Source organism: Rhineura floridana, chromosome 6 (genome assembly GCF_030035675.1).
Source record: "Rhineura floridana isolate rRhiFlo1 chromosome 6, rRhiFlo1.hap2, whole genome shotgun sequence".
In the NCBI taxonomy this organism is placed as follows: domain Eukaryota; kingdom Metazoa; phylum Chordata; class Lepidosauria; order Squamata; family Rhineuridae; genus Rhineura; species Rhineura floridana.
The window spans coordinates 77,863,045-77,877,852 of NC_084485.1; positions in this window are offsets into that span (position 1 = coordinate 77,863,045).

Consider the following 14,808-nt stretch of genomic DNA (forward strand, 5'->3'; position numbering starts at 1 on the left):
GCTTCCCTGGATGGAGAGATGAGTGTGTGTGTAGAAATCACTGTTTGCTTGTTTTTGCATGGTTGGATTGTCATCTGGTATACTAAGATCAAAGTTGAATTTGTTGGATTACCAGCTTCTGGACAAATAGAATCTGTTGGCCCTGCCCATCCTTGGCATGTGGCCCCCAGAAGGTTGCCCAATGAGGGAATGCAAGTCCTTGGGTTGAAAAAGCTTCCTCACCCCAAGTGTACACTTTAGGTAGGAGCATCTATAATCTCCTTTGCTTCTGTCTTGGGGCTTGGTAAGAAAGTTCCCCAAAGTTTGGTAAGACCAGTTCTACAGCTGTATAGTTTTTCTCCTAAGGCTCAGGAGGAGTGTTGTTGGATTTGCCCACTGGTCACTAAAGCTTTTAAAATCCCCTTGGAGTTTTTAGTTTGCTCTGTGTGAGCACCTAGTGCTATCCACAGCCAACTGTCCATGCCATCACATGTGCTATAATAACTTTTTGTTTTTCAAAAAAGCCATTGGCAGGGTTCAGCCAGCCTCAGTCCTGCTTTCTCAGCGTTCTTGACCTGTCTCACAGGTGAGCACTAGACTACTAGCACTCACAATCATATATGTACTTGCTGCCAGGATTTACAACTGGAGGAATTCTTTGTAGTTTGAATGAGACTAGGTAGGTAAACATGTTTAGCCAGGAAGAAACCTTATCAGGGTGGTCTACATCATGCAACAGGTTTATAGATGGAAAAATTGGTGACTTGATCAGTTTTCTGGAAACAGAAAATTTTAATAACATTCAAAGCTCGATTTTTAGGCACAGGTTATAGGTTTTCTATGCATGTTTGATATGCAAGTTTACAAGACAAATAAAATGCAGAGAATAGTGTAGCTAATAAATTCTAAGGCTACCATATTGTTATATTCCATTATCAATATTTTGCACAATCAATAGATTTGTTTCTCACTTGTTTAATAGGCTCTAGATGTCTTCCCTTAATGGTTGCATATATGTTGTAGGGATATCCTATTTTCTCATCACTAAACAGCAATGTTTTGTAACTTGTGTCACCAGCTAATTGACACGTAGTAGAACTCATCACCAGGACTTTTTTCAGAGCATGAGTGATGACGTTATCTGCAGGAGTGCAGGGTAATTGACGAGGCTTTCCTTGCTCTGGTAAGTGAATGAAGTAGTGATGAGGCTTTCAAGTTCGTGACACATTAGCACAGAAATCAGAAAATGAGGAAAATCAGAGGCTGAATATTTTCCTTTTTGATGGTATTCCAGCTTCAGGCTAGCAGTTTAAATAGTAACACACTTCTTCCAGATTGTTTGCATTTCTAATTAAAAGCTAAAGATTGCATTTCAGCTGACTGAGGATATTTTGTAGATGCACAAGTAAGCAGTTGGAAGTAAGCAGATAGTGCTGTGACAAAATCTGTCCAATTTCTCAAAAGGTTTCTTCCTCTGTAAAGGAGGCTTCCATTTTATCTGCCACATTCTCAGCACTATTGAGCTTCGTTTGTCATTCTGAGGTAGCCAAGGGTGTTGTGTATGTCTGTGTCTTTCCAGTATCTATTTCTCTGCAGTTTCCAGTTGCCTGTGTTCCTGATCTGAACAAGCCCCATAGGAGGAGTTGCCTCATGATGTCTTCCCTTTAATTGAAGCACAGGCATCTGAGAAGGCTGCAGAGTGCAGACCCCAGGACTCTGAAAATGGAAAAAGGAGTAGCCCTTCTGATTATAGATGTTTGAGCTGGAAGCCTAATTTACACTCCTTTAGAAACACACTAATTAAAATACGAAAGGATTACAGGTGAACTAGAGCAGAAAGAATCCTATCTCTCTGGTTTGCACATTTGCTTCTGATGTTTCCCTTTACAGTTCCCTGCTTCACACTTTCATTTAGCTGTTATGACTGTTCTTCGGGAAAGGATGTTCTACCATCTCTCTGCATTTTTGGCCTGTAATTGTGGTGGGTTTTGTATTTAATTTCAAGAGACTGCTCTGAAGCAAATTAGTTGACTACCTGTCTTAACAATGAAAGCCTACTCAGTACCAGCTCTGCCCTTATGTGTACCCTTTTGGGCATCCAGATGGTATGTGGGTGTACATGAAGTGTGTATATCTGTATGCATTCAAGTTTACAGGAAGGGTTATATGTGAGTACAGCTATCTTTGTACAAGTGAGTATTTGAAGCTGTGACTGAAATCCTAAACAAACCTTGGAGCAAGTCCATTATCTTGATAGACATGTATAGGTTGCACAGTGAAGATGGCTGATCTCAATGGAGCCTCTAAGAAGGAATGGGTTTCATATGAAGATGCAAAGAATGCAGTATGGATGGAAGGGGGGGTGCTGCCTTTTCCAGCCTGGTGCCCTCCAGATGGACCTGCAACTCCCAGCAGCTCCAGCCAGCATAACCAATGAACAGAAATGGTGGGAGTTGTGGTCCAAAACATCTAGAAGGCACCAACTTGGGAAAGGCTGCTCTGTGGAAAAGCAGAGTCCAGGTTGGGCGCAAGAGAGGAAAGCCCCCTAATTAATAGGATAGAGGGATCCCTGGATGCCAATTGCTAGAAGTATGGGATGAGAAACTCATTAATGAGGAAAAGCAAAATATAGATATGTGGGGGAAGACCCTAAGTTTAGAGGAAAATAAATAAAATCTGAACAAAGATGGCATGTTGGGAGATGTTTTGTTCCGGATGCTAGAATGGTAGGGTCTACCAAAACGTAGAGGAGGAACCTTTGGAATTCTTATTGAAAGTGACCAGTTTTGTGCTTTTTGTTAAGGTTAGGAGGAGTGGATATCCCCATCTATAGAAATTGGGCTGATGATAAAGCTATTTCCTTGAGATACTTGAGAAGATGTTTACGTCAGGGTGATGAGGTGCCACTTCATTACATGAAGGAATGTTGGAAGATCACAAACGACTGGTTACTTGCATGGGGCCAATTATTGCATAGGGTGAGGGGGAAAAACACACATAAGCCAGCACTGGGTAATTGTTGACTTGTCTAGCATTTCCTTTGCAGTTGCTTACCCTAAATTACATGTGGCTGATCAGGGGACGCTCAGTAGCACGAGCAAAAATATCCACTAGTAGTGTTAAACTAAATACATCTCTTTATTGATGAACCTTAAAGCAAATCCAAAATGAAACCCCCCCTTAACTGAGCTGCATGTGCCAGTAGGGATGTGCAGATGCTTAAACGGTGGTTTCATTTTTCTAGGCTCACATTTAAAGACTCTGCTGGTGAAAACTGATTGCATATGAAATCTGATGAAACTGACAGTCACACTGAAACAGCTTTAGGAAAAACAGCATCTGCCCCTCACAAACCATTGGGGGCATTCTGTGTCAGACAGATCTGCTAGAGTCAATGCATAGCAGATTGTGTTATTGCCACCTCATTAACGTTACTCCACAATGCATGCCTGATTTCATGCCTCTGCAGTATTATATATTGTGCTCCTCAACTGCCACAAGGGGTGGCAGCATTGTTTGAATGTTCAGATAAAGAGTGCAGGTGCCACTGAATGTATTAATCATATTAACTCCTGAATCTCTGGGAGCAGAACAACCCAGTGTATTATTCTAATTAAAAATTCCACAAGGGGGAGCCATTTGCAAAGGCTTCCTATAGGTAGAATTTTAAATCCACTAGGAATAATTCACAGCGTGGAAATTGGGATTTCTGTTTTTGCTGTAACCTACTGTAGTTGTTGTGAGACACACCATCTAAATTGTGTTGAGAGAGCCTTCTCCAGATCTGAAAGTCCATGCAAGTCAGATGTACCGTGAAGCAGCTGGGGTACTGTGATGCCCCTGTATTTTGTTAAAGTAAATATGGTAAGTGCGGGTTTGTTAAAGTAAATATGGTAAGTGCAGGTTTGTTAAGGTATATATGGTAAATGGATTGAGTGAGAGGGGGGAGTACATGGGCTAGAACTTGAGAATGCTGAATTATGATTGGCTGAGTGTTTGAATGGCTGAAGGTATAAATGAGAGGATGACAGTTAGTTAGGGGTTGATGTGGGAGTTGGTTGGTTGAGTGGAGAGTTATTTTGTGGGAGTTGGTTGGCAGAGTTCTGAGGGAGGCTTGGATTGTATTTGGCTGAGATTTAGGCAAATTATATATTACCAGAAACATAAAGAGTACCACAATATATGAAACCATACGCTTGTTAGACATACCTTACATAATCTTGTTATTTCCTGATGTTTATAAATAAATATTTTCTTGGTTTACCAAAATCTTGATCCTTGGCTGGGGCTTTCACAGACCAGAGGGGTGGGCAGGGTATTTACCAAGGTGGAGAAACAGTATCAAATGGTGGCAGCAGTGAAGAGATAGTGTATCATCAGGTATCCGGAGCAACCCAGGGGTGTATGCTTTACTAGCACAAAGATACAGGGGGATTGTGGCCTGCAAGTGCACCCAGACACAAAGTAACAATAAGCCAGAAGGAGGCTAAGGCAAAGTCTCAAGGCAATATTGTGAAACAAGGAGTGGCTGGTGCTGCTTCCTAGCAGTTGGATCTTGTGAGATCTGTGCTAGGGTGAGCTAAAGAAAAAATAAAAACTAACGTTCTGACTGCTGGTAGCCAAGGGTGGGAGCCTGACAAGTGGTGCCAGTGGGAGGAACGTTACAGGTACCAGTAAAACATGGAAATTAGTTGTGCAATTTACTGTTTGCAACATGAGCAGTGAAGGAGCTTGGATTTTTTTTTGCCGCCAGGGCAAAATTACCTTTGTGCCCTCTTGCTTGTATTACAAGCAAATATAATTTTTGTTGGCTGGACCAAGGCGCTTGTCCCAGCAGCAATTAGGAAAACACGTATCTCAGTACTTTGGGGAGGAAGCAATTAAACATTTTAATATGGGAATGACACCTTCTCTGCAAAGACAGTTGCAGTGTTTAAAATAAGCGTGTTAACACTGGTCTTGAACTGCTGCCAGCATTTGGGCAAAGTAAAGGCTTTCTCCAATGGAAACATACAGAGATTCCATTCAACAGTATTCAAATCCATGGTGAAACTTTTATCATGAGAGAAAATGGAGCCATCTTGGAGATACAAGGGACCAATCCTGTTGCATAAAAAATTGTCATTGCCTCTTTCCCCCCCCCTGTTTGCAGCATTGGGCTTAATTTCACAGGGGAAAAAAAGACAAACATTTTCATATGTCAGTTTGTGGGATTTTTGCTTTTTTTCTACCATTGATATCAGTTTGGGGAATTTATATGCAGTTGTTTTGTAGGCTGTAAACACACTAGCTGCCAGAACAAAGTGTTTCCATTAGCCACACCTGGAGGGGGAATGGGCTAATCTACCGATCAGCTGTAAAATCTCTTTGAAGCTGATTTTTTTTAAAAATGCACTCAAGCTGTTCCCACCAGGTTTTACAGTAAAAAGGGAAGAGAGGTGGAGATGCGCTGGAACCAGCAGAACATTGAGTTTGTTTCTACTCTTAGGTAAGCTAGCTTCAGACAGAAATTGTAGTTTGATTTAGAAATCTGAAAGGTGTGTGTGTGTTCCTTTATCACACACCTTTGAAGTCCCATGGAAGCGCTTAATCCAACTGTGGAGATATCCTTTAGAGCTGCAACTATAGAATATAAGTTCTATTTTAGAAAGTTTCCAGTTCCTGTTTGTAAACCTCAAGCTTCCCCTCCATACAATATTTGGGGATACTATTTAGATTCCAGAATATCAAAGACTGAGAAAACTTGCTTCCTCCCAAAGATCTTCCCACCTGTTTCAAGAATCTCAAGACACCAGAAATAGATCAGTTATTGCTTGGCTTAGTCAAGGGGGGTATTCCAGCTACCAAAATTAGTAAACAGAACTCCTTGAGAGCAATACGACTTAACATGTTCAGTCATATGTAAGTCAACTTGCCATGTGTGAATAGCTGCTTTTTGTCCCAAAACATCTACTTTTGTTTTGTCATTTGCACACAATTAATTTCTGCTGCAAAAAAAAAAGCCCGAAGCGGCAAACAACCTACATTAACCTACTTGAAGAAGGGAAGACAATGTTGCCAGTATAGATCAAGGCTGCAAACACACTAGTTGCCAGATCAAAGTGTTTCCATTAGCCACATCAGGAGGGGGAATGGGCTGATGTGCCGATCAGTTGCAAAATCTCTTTGAAGCGGATTAAAAAAAGAACACACACTCAAGCTGCTCCTACCAGGTTTTGTAGGAAAAGGGTGGGGTTTGACTAGTGTCTTGTGCCCTTGTTTTCAGAAGAGAGAGATGGAGATGCACTGGAACCAGCAGAGCAGTAAGTGTGTCTCTACTCTTAGACCCTAGTTGTCTACAGCAAAGCGTTTCTATTGGCCACCCTTGGGGGGGGCAACAGGTTGATCTGCTGATCCGTTGTGAAATCTGTTTGAAGCTGAATTTTAAAAAAACGCACTTGAGCTGATCCCACCAGCTCAACCCACTGGAACTGGCAGAACAGTGAGTGTGTTTCTACCCTAAGATGGATAACTTTTTTTTATTACCCATAGCATGAGGGGTGGTGGTGGCTGGATGATCTTTGATCTAAGTTTTCCTATGATGATTATAAAACTAAAAAGAAAAAGGGCAGGTATACTTCTACCTTGTTTTACCTACAACTAACAGGAATGACATTGGTCAAAATATCAACAGAGTAAACTTAGCCGTCAAACCTATTGCTTCTTATATCAGAGTTTAATTAATCAGCTTTAACTATCAGGAGTCTATATTTGTCATTGTAAGTTTTCCCCAAGTCTTTTCCTATCACCAATGTCAAAAAGGTTCCTTAAGACAGAAAAGCAGCATACAAGGTGGCATTCTTGTGTTTGTGCATTAGATGCTGAAGGACAAAGCAGTGGTTGATAGCTGACTCACCTGCACTGAACTGAAGTTGTTGGTCCAGAATTTACCTAGAATGTCAGTCAAATGAACAGGTCTAGAACTGAAATGTGAATTCCTATCGCCCTTCTTATGGAAAGGAGCCACCACGTTTATATTCCATCTAGAGGGGATATTGTCAGTAGAATGAATAAAATCAAGCAGCTGAACTACCCCCAGCTTAGTTTATTCTTGAAGGACTTAGCTATGTCTTCCATCTTCGTCTGGAGTTCTAGTAACAGCAGCGAACTGCCCAACTACTTTCTCAGCCTTAGGGGAGTAATAGGCAGTCAAGGATCAAGACACGAGCTCATAATTGATGTCTTGATACACCTTGTGTGGCTGTGTTAAAACAATTTAAAGTTTAAAATAGGGTGCAGATCCATGTCTCAGTTTATCACCAGATATGATTAATATAGCTGAGTGAAGCCCACATTTGCATAATAAAGTAGGTGTGCTTCATTATGGAGTCAGTGCTGCTCAGACCCCAGCCCTGAGGTTCCCCACTCCTGTTCTAATGAAATAGGGCTGCTGCTGGGTGGATGATCCAGTGTGAGGGTGCTGGGTAGAGACCACGCTCCTTCCTTTCTTAGTTGATGCTCAGTTTATTCACTCTGAAATAGAGTGAAGCAGTGGAAAGCTTACAATAATGCTGCATAGTTTCTTCCACCACCTTCCAAAGTGTGGAACATGTTCCATAGTTAGGCCTACCTACGTTTGTCCTAAAGGTTTTCAGAAAAGATGAGAAAGCCTTTGTTTTTGTACAACCCTTTGAAGATGGGTGCCAAGTACTGAGGGATAATATACTGGGTCCATTTAATATTTTAGGAGATAATTTCTTCACACCCATTCACAAAGATCTCTATTTTCCCCTACATGCACCCCTATAACGGGCTACTATTTCCCCTCTCTTAGTATCTGTGGAATCAGCCTGCCTTGCAGCTGCCTCATGAAGCATGAGGTCAGATGGGAATTCAACTGAGCATGTTACCCTGGGTGGATACAGCAATGACAGATGGCCAGACAATGGTGCTCAGCAGGGCCTTTCCCATAAGTGACTGGTGCTTGCCCATTAACTTCTTTTCAGTCATTTAGCTTTGAATTAAAGCTGTAATACTTAGGAGGCCTCTTGCGCTTTTGATCTTTTAGTCTCTCTTGTATGTCCTGGCTGTCTTTCATCAGCCTGTAGACTCCTGAGTAGGACTTGAAGGAATTTCATTGGAAAGTCCTGAATCGCTTTCATGCCCATTCAGGAATTGGGGAGGGGGGGACTTGCTTGTGTGCTTTGCCTTCCTTTTCTTTCAAATGGAGTTCTGGGCCCTGGCATCCCGTTTTCTTGGCTTGAGGCTATGATGGGATGCCCCTCTGCTCTCTGTCCTAATGAGATAATTCCTGTCCAAGGCCTCCTTATTGTCTCTTCTTCTATAGAGAGTACAGAGGAGAGCATTCTGGATGCTCTCTCCCAGCTTTTTGACTATTGTGCCTTTTGAAAGGAATCAAAGGTAGCTTTCATTCCAAGGGCCTGTTAGCAGGGAACTGGAATGCCTAGGTTCATGTCTCACCTGTGCCAAGGATCAGTGCATGGCCTTTGGCAAATCACTGTAAATTGGGAGGGGGGAGAAAAATGGCACAGCTGACAAGGCTGGTTGTGTTTGAAAGTACAGGGAAGTACAGCATGTTCCAAATGGCAAGGAAGCATCCAAGCACCTCATTTGAGGAGCTGCATACACATCTTATTAAAAAGCCATTTTGGCGCCTGTGATTCTGGTGTGTGCTGGGTCCTCCTGCCCTTCAGGCTCTGGAGCCTCCCCCTTCCATTGTCTAGCATACTGCAAACACTGCCAGCGCAATAGAAGGGGGAGCAAGCAGTGCCATGTCCTTTTTCCTGCAGAAGGGCAATGGTTGTCACTGAATTCTGTGAAGGGGTGGGGATCCTGAGGAGGGGAAGGGTGGTGGGCAGGTTTCCCCATCCCATCCCAAGCTGCTATGGGGGAAAATAACTGGTCTATTTAGGGAGACTTTAAAAGAAGGTCAGACAAATTCATGGAGTAAGGCTATCCATAGCTACTAGCCACAATGTTTTATGTTCTTCCTTCACTGTTGGAGGCAGTATACCTCAGAGTACCAGCTGCTGGGAATCATAGGTGGGGAGTGTTGCACTCAGGTCCTGCTTGCAGGCTTCCCGAAGGCATTTGGTTGGCCGCTTTGAGAACAGGATGCTGGACTAGATGGGCCTTTGGTCTTATTTAGCCAGGCTTTTTGTAGTTTCTTAAAGTCTCTGAGCAGGGACTGGTTGATTTAATGCTTTTCTTAATGAATTCCTGTTTGTTTTATTTATTTATTTATTTATTTATTTATTTATTTTATTACATTTTTAGACCGCCCTATAGCAATAAGCTCCCAGGGCGGTGTACAGCATAATAAAACAGGTTAAAATACAAGTGGATGTAAATACAATAGACAATAAAACATAATTACAAATTTTCAATTTTAAATTCAAATTTTTAAATTTTTAAAATGCCTGGGCGAAGAGGTAGGTCTTTACCTGGCGCCAAAAAGATAACAAAGAAGGCGCCAGGCGTATCTCATCAGGGAGGGCGTTCCATAGTTTGGGGGCCACCACTGAGAAGGCCCTAGCTCTAGTTATCGTTCTCCGTGCCTCCCTATGCGTTGGGACACGGAGAAGGGCCTTCGACGTCGAGCGCAGCGACCGGATAGGTACATAGCGGGAGAGGCGTTCCACCAGGTATTGCGGTCCGATGCCGTTAAGGGCTTTATAGGTAAGAACCAACACTTTGAATCTGGCCCGGAAACATATTGGTAGCCAGTGCAGCTGGGCCAGGACAGGTGTTATATGATCAATTTTTTTTGTCCCAGTAAGAACTCTGGCCGCAGCATTCTGCACCAGCTGAAGTTTCCGAACCGTCTTCAGAGATAACCCTACGTAGAGTGCATTACAGTAGTCCAAACTAGAGGTTACCAGAGCATGGATAACTGTGGCAAGGTTCTCCCTATCCAGATAGGGTCGTAGTTGGGCTACCAGCCAAAGCTGGTAGAACGCATTCCGTGCCACCGAGGCTACTTGAGCCTCCAGTGACAGGAGCGGATCTAATAAGACCCCCAAACTATGGACCTGCTCCTTTAGGGGGAGTGTAACCCCATCTAGGGCAGGTCGGACATCAACCATCTGGGCAGAGAGCCCCCCCACCAACAGCATCTCAGTCTTGTCAGGATTGAGTCTCAGTTTATTAGCTCTCATCCAGTCCATTATCGCGGCCAGGCAGTGGTTTAGTACATTAACAGCCTCACCTGAAGAAGATGAAAAGGAGAAGTAGAGCTGTGTATCATCAGCATATTGCTGGAAACGCACTCCAAATCTCCTAATGACCTCGCCCAGCGGCTTCATATAGATATTAAAGAGCATGGGGGACAGAACTGAACCCGGTGGGACCCCATATTGGAGTACCCAGGGACTCGAGTAATGCTCCCCAAGCACCAACTTCTGGAGACGATTCTTGAGGTAGGAGCACAGCCACCGCCAAGCAGTGCCTCCAACTCCTAAGTCCGCAAGACGTCCCAGAAGGATACCATGGTCGATGGTATCAAAAGCCGCTGAGAGATCCAGGAGAACCAACAGAGTTACACTCCCTCTGTCTTTCTCCCGACAGAGGTCATCATACAGGGCGACCAAGGCTGTTTCTGTACCAAACCCCGGCCGAAAGCCCGATTGACATGGATCCAGATAATCAGTTTCATCCAAGAGAGCCTGGAGCTGGTGAGCGACCACACGCTCTAAAACCTTGCCCAGGAACGGAACATTTGCTACCGGTCTATAGTTGTCAAGATTTTCAGGGTCCAAGGAGGGTTTCTTTAGGAGCGGTCTCACCACCGCCTGTTTCAGGCAGAGTGGTACCACTCCCTCTCGTAAAGAGGCATTGATCACCTCCTTGGCCCATCCGGCTGTTCCGTTCCTGCTAGCTTTTATTAGCCACGAGGGGCAAGGATCCAGAGCAGAAGTGGTCGCCCACACCTGTCCAAGCACCTTGTCCACGTCCTCGAGCTGAACCAACTGAAATTCATCCAATAAAACAGGACAGGACTGTGCTCCGGACACCTCATTAGGCTCAACTGCTACAATATTGGAGTCAAGGTCCCGGCAGATGTTTGTGATCTTATCTTGGAAGTGTCTCGCAAACTCATTACAGCGGGCTATTGATGGTATTATTGCGTTCTGAGGACCAGAGTGTAAAAGTCCCCGAACAACCTTATAAAGTTCCGCTGGGCGGTTAGAAGATGACTGAATGGAGGCAGCAAAGTACTGCTTCTTCGCTGCCCTCACCGCCTTCACATAGAGCTTGGTAGAGATCTTCACAAGTGCAAGACCACAGCCATCGGGAGTTCGTCTCCATTTGCACTCAAGCCGTCTCCTTTCTTGCTTCATCACTCTTAGCTCCGGGGTAAACCACGGAGCCAATTGAGCTCTGCAGAGGAGAGGGCGAACCGGGGCGATCGTGTCAACTGCCCGGGTCATTTCCGTATTCCACAGATTGACCAGGGTTTCGACAGGAGCGTCAGTTTTATCAGCCGGAAAACTCCCCAGAGCCTTCTGAAAACCTTCAGGATTCATTAGTCTCCGGGGGCGGACCATCTTAATTGGTCCTCCACCCTTGCAGAGGGGAGAAAACATTGTGAGCCTACACCTCAATAGGCGATGATCTGTCCATGACAGAGGAATAGATGTAAAATCCCTCACTCCCAGATCACCATCCCCTGCTCCAGTAGCAAAAATTAAGTCTAGAGTGTGCCCCGAAATATGCGTAGGGCCAGTAACAAATTGAGACAGCCCCATGGCTGTCATGGAAGCCATGAAGTCCTGAGCCGCCCCAGACAAAGCGGTCTCAGCATGAATGTTGAGATCCCCCAATACCATAAATTTGGGGGATCGCAACACCAAACCCGAGACCACCTCTGTCAGCTCAGTTAGGGAGGCTGTTGGGCAGCAGGGTGGACGGTACACCAACAGTATTCCCAGTCTGTCTCGCTGACCCAACGTAATATGGAGACACTCCAGACCATTAGCTACCTGGATAGGGTGCCTAATGAGAGGGATGGAACTTCTATAGACCACAGCGATTCCCCCTCCCCGACCCTCGGATCTACCCAGATGCTGAACCGAGTACCCAGGTGGGCACAGCTGGGAGAGATTAATGCCTCCCAGATCGCTCACCCATGTCTCAGTAATAAACGCCAGATCGGCCGCCTCATCCACAATTAAATCATGGATGAGGGAAGCTTTATTATTTACCGATCTGGCATTAAGAAGCAGCAACTGGAGATCCGAGAGCTGGCTGATAGAACTACCAGCAATCCTGTGGATGTGGGGAGGACCGGAACACGGTACAGCCACCAATTGTCTGGGCCGAGTTCCCCTCAACCGGCATGTCCTCCTCACAACGCCATACCTCCCATTACCCGTCACTACGCTAACAGGGGCCCCCTCTGGTCCCCCCTCCCAATACCCTATCCTCCCGCCCAGGCACATAATAAAATAAAATTAGAATAAAATAAAATAAAAATACACACACACTCACAACATACAGTCATACAAACATCCACTCATTCCATTCAGGTCTACACAACAACCACAGTCCCGTGCTCCATGCGCACCAACGCAGCTCTCAAACCGTTCTTCTTCCCGGGAAAAGCGCCACCTGGGGCCTGGTCCTGCAAGGTGCCCACGTACAGAGCAGGAGCCCAAGAAGGAGAGAGCAGAGACGCCAGCCAAGCAGCAGCAGCAAAGCAGGCAGATGGCTCTCCCTCCCTGGGCGGTGATGGTCCTCCTCCCTTGCAGGCACTGGATCTCCCAAGCCCCCTCAGCCAGCCAGCTTATATATCCCCTCCAAAGAAGGGACAGGTGGAACAGTATCAGGCACAGCTGGCTGAGTACCTGGAGCCTGGTCCTGCAAGGTGCCCACGTGCAGAGCAGGAGCCCAAGAAGGAGAGAGCAGAGATGTTGGCCAAGCAGCAGCAGCAAAGCAGGCAGATGGCTCTCCCTCCCTGGGCGGTGATGGTCCTCTTCCCTTGCAGGCAGTGGGTCTCCCAAGCCCCCTCAGCCAGCCGGCTTACATATCCCCTCCAAAGAAGGGACAGGTGGAACAGTATCAGGCACAGCTGGCTGAGTACCTGGAGCCTGGTCCTGCAAGGTGCCCACGTGCAGAGCAGGAGCCCAAGAAGGAGAGAGCAGAGATGTTGGCCAAGCAGCAGCAGCAAAGCAGGCAGATGGCTCTCCCTCCCTGGGCGGTGATGGTCCTCCTCCCTTGCAGGCACTGGATCTCCTGTCTTTTAAACTGTTGTTGTGCCTTGGGCAGAGGAGAGACAATTGACTATATTTTATTCAGTTAAAAAATCCTGTAAATCCCAGGTCCCAGGCTATGGTCTGAAGGCACATGAGGCTAGCACCCTACTGAAGCTAAGCAGGGTCAGGTCCGGTCAGTGCCTGGACGGGAGACCGCTTGGGAAGCATATGTAAGCCACCTTGGGGTTCTATCATGAAAAGAAAGGTGGGAGTATAAATGTAATAAATAAATAAATAAATAAAATGTCCAACAGGAGTCCTTGGAATCCTTCCTCCTATTTCTCATACCGACAGATTTCACCAGTGTCTTCAACAATGCTCTATGCTTCTAAGAGAGGTGTGTGTTAGGTCAAATATGAAGTGCCTTAAAATGTAAATGTACTGCCTTCAAGTCGATTCCGACTTATGAATAGGGTTTTCATGAGGCTGAGAAGCAGTGACTGGCCCAAGGTCACCCAGTGAGCTTCATGGCTATGTGGGGATTTGAACCCTGGTCTCCCAGGTTGTAGTCCAACACCTTAACCACTACACCACACTGGCTCTCATGAAGTGCCTTACAGGGTACAAAATACACATTTGCCCCATATAGGAGGACAGGATGCAAGTCAAGGCAAAAATAACTGCCTAAGGTCAATGCTGGGAACTGGCAAGTGCCACATGCTGTTGTGCGGACTGGTGGTAATCAGGCTGTTTCTGGCACAAGCCTGAAGGCCTTGCTGTGGTATTTTCCAGTCCCTCAGATGTGTGTTCATGGAAAATTTGTGTGATTATGGATACCACTCAAGTCCATTGTCCGCCCCCACACCTTTGCCGATTTCTGTGTGTGGTGGTGGTGGTGGGAGGGTGTGGTGTTTTTTGTTTTTGCACTATTTCACCTTGAGAGGCTTCACCTGTGTTTGGCTGCTCTATTGGCTCTTCTCTCCACCTCCCAGTTGGTGTCTTTGTAAGAAGTCTTTTTCTCCAGCCACAGAGAATGGAAGGTTTTGTCACTATTCCTTTGGGAGGGAGGAATGCAAGGAAAACTTTAAGCAAGCCTATTTGCCACCTCAGGCTCTTGCTTTGTTTCCCAGTCTGTATCATGGTCTGGCCTATTTTCCAGGAATATACCTTTCTTCTTCTTTTTGGTTGAAAGCCCACCAGTCTTTCTTGCTCAATATTTTTGCCAGGTGATCCATAGCCATTGAAAAACATTGCTATAGAAGGGGATTTTGGAGCACCAGTGCCACCCAGAGGAAAGTTAGGGTATCTTACCTTGAAGTGCAGCTAAAAGCGGACTGTTTCTCAGAATTTAATTATGTATTTGTTTATTTAGCCCCTCTAGATTAATTAGAATTGGGAAGACAAAAAATCTATTTTCTTATAGAACATCAGTTCATCATAGTCCCTCTATATGGTGCAGTCATTATACTCCTGCTTGCAGTGTGTGGTGTTTCCTAATTATTATAAGTGACTATGGGAATGTGGTTACTACAGTTGCAGGGACAGTAGAATAAATTGCTCCATATCAGCATGTGCCCTACAGTAATCTGTAGGAACCAAAGTGGTGGTGTGTAATTGTGGATACCAATCAAGTCCA